Genomic DNA, 2,500 nt, shown 5'->3' on the forward strand with positions numbered 1-2,500 from the left:
CACGAATTACCTTATTCTCTTGCACATAGAAAATGAAATATAAATTCAGAGTCCATGTCAGATAGAGTGGAGACATTCATGCTTAGTATATTACTACGTTATGTGTAATTTTGTTTTCCATGCTTAAACACTTGTTGCCAAAGTAAGGTTATTTACTTATATATAAAGGAAATGCTTTATGTTCCTATTACCCTTGTATCTGTGTGTGTATGTGAGTATATATATATATATATATATATATATATATATATATATATATATATATATATATACTGTATATATGTACACATATATATAGATAGATATATATACTATATATATATATATATATATATATATATATATATATATATATATATATAGCTGCAAAGCAAGATTGATCAATGAAATTGAAGGCCTATGAATACAATATTAACACTAAGAAGCGTTATAATTCACATTATCTGTCATTTCATGTTCTGGGTTCATGGGCTTATTAATGTCGATTTAAATTATAGAGTATATGTTTTTTTTTTGTGGTTATTCATTGCCTTCCTTTTCGTTATTTTTATGTGATTGTAGTTGATATTGATTTATGTGGTATTCGCATTAATGTTGAACTATCTATCAATCCATGTGCTTTTTATTATCAGAAGTCCATCTATCTATCTATCTATCTGTCTATCTGTTTTCTACAATCCTTTGCATAAACCCGAGAAGCTTTTGCAGATTATGTAGCCATTATGTCAGAATTGTTACCACTTTCATAAGCATAATAATACCAGATCGTTTCGCAAAAGCATCTCTCTCTCTCTCTCTCTCTCTCTCTCTCTCTCTCTCTCTCTCTCTCTCTCTCTCTCTCTCTCTCTCTCTCTCTCTCTCTCTCTCTCTCTCACTCTCTCTCTCTCTCTCTCTCATGCATGACACAGAGGAAATTTAACGATTCAATTGATGCACAGGAGTTTTTCCTGAGTCGACGAACGGGGAAATATGTTGGGAAATTTTTATTAATTTTAGGAAATATTTACTATTATTTTTTTAATGCTCGGAGAACAGTGAAATCATTCGACCGTAACTCATCACATTACCTTGCACGGGTGTATTGATAAAGATAGACAGAGTTTCGGAAAATGTAAAAAGCTTTTTGGGTCGTTTTAAAGGCTTTAAAGAATAATCTTATTACCTGTTGACAATTTTCTTTAGTATATCATTGATAGTAGATTTTGTTTTTATAGATTATTTTGTATTTCTGATTGTCAAATTATTATTTTAAAGGTTTTTAAAGAATGCTCATGAATGGTAGAAACAAGCGACATTGATAATGCCTTAGTAGGACAATGCCATAGAGACTGGCCAGATATAAATATGATCAGCGCCTAAGATCCCTTTTCACCCAAGTGAGGACCAGGGAGGGCCTGGCAATAGCTGCTGATGACTCAGGAGGTAGACCTGTAGGCTCCCCCAAATCCCCACCTCAGAAGGATAGTGAGGTTGCAGGCACTTCTAGAAACTATCGAGCTGAAGCGGGTCTCCAATCCCAGTCCAGCAGATAGCTAGGCAGTTACGTTTCCAGTATGCTACCACAACCCTATTTGAATTTTCTGATAATTGAAAAGATGTTGTCTTGCTGGTCAAAAATGAAAAATAGAGATAGGATCAGTTTGGTATGGCATTATTGGCAATATTTTCCACAAAAATTTTATATACATGACACGAAAATTTCGGTTAAGATTTTCACATTCTGATACAAGATCCAATAGATCATTTCATAAGAACCGGAAGCCAACAGAATAACAAAGTTTGTAATTCCAATGAAAGAATCCCACGCTTATACAACATAAACTTTTGCTTCTTCGCCCTACTAATTCCGGTGTTACCGCAGACAAACTTTTCCTTCTCTTCCAGGGATTCCTTTAGCGAGCGAGTCTTTTATACACATCGCTCTCTCATAGAAGGCATAACCAGCTAAGCTTTTGGGGTTCTATTTTCATCTGTTCTTTTGGAAGTTAACAATGCCATTAAGGGCAGAGATGTAAGCTGGTTTAAAAGTTGTAGGATGATGGAAAAGTTCTTGTTACAGGAGTATTACATGATAATTCTTTTTTCATTTCTATATTGTATCTAAAGATAGCCTGGTGTGCTGTAACTATGACATTCCACACCTACACACAGACATATACAGTATACACACACATATATATACACACACACACACACACATATATATATATATATATATATATATATATATATATATATATATATATGTATATATATATATATATATATATATATATATATATGTGTATATATATATATATATATATATATATATATGTGTGTGTGTGTGTGTATGTGTGTATGATAAATTTTGCACATTTAAACGTGTTTTTGCCATTTCAAATAAGCCATATATAAATTAATACATCAAAGTCTGGATTCTCTTAACGACTTCGGGATCAGAGCCCCAGCCGAAATCACTCAAAGGCTATAGTATCTGACCGGGCGGGTTTCGAACCTT

General features: G+C 32.9%; 1 long non-coding RNA gene across 1 annotated transcript in view; it reads left to right on the plus strand.

The window, feature by feature from the left end:
* The window catches only part of LOC137629156 (uncharacterized), a 1,187,366-nt gene that overhangs the window by 1,017,730 nt on the left and 167,136 nt on the right, over positions 1-2,500 (plus strand). The gene's annotated exons all lie outside the window — the stretch shown is intronic.

The sequence above is a fragment of the Palaemon carinicauda genome, chromosome 37 (assembly GCF_036898095.1).
Source record: "Palaemon carinicauda isolate YSFRI2023 chromosome 37, ASM3689809v2, whole genome shotgun sequence".
Lineage (NCBI taxonomy): Eukaryota > Metazoa > Arthropoda > Malacostraca > Decapoda > Palaemonidae > Palaemon > Palaemon carinicauda.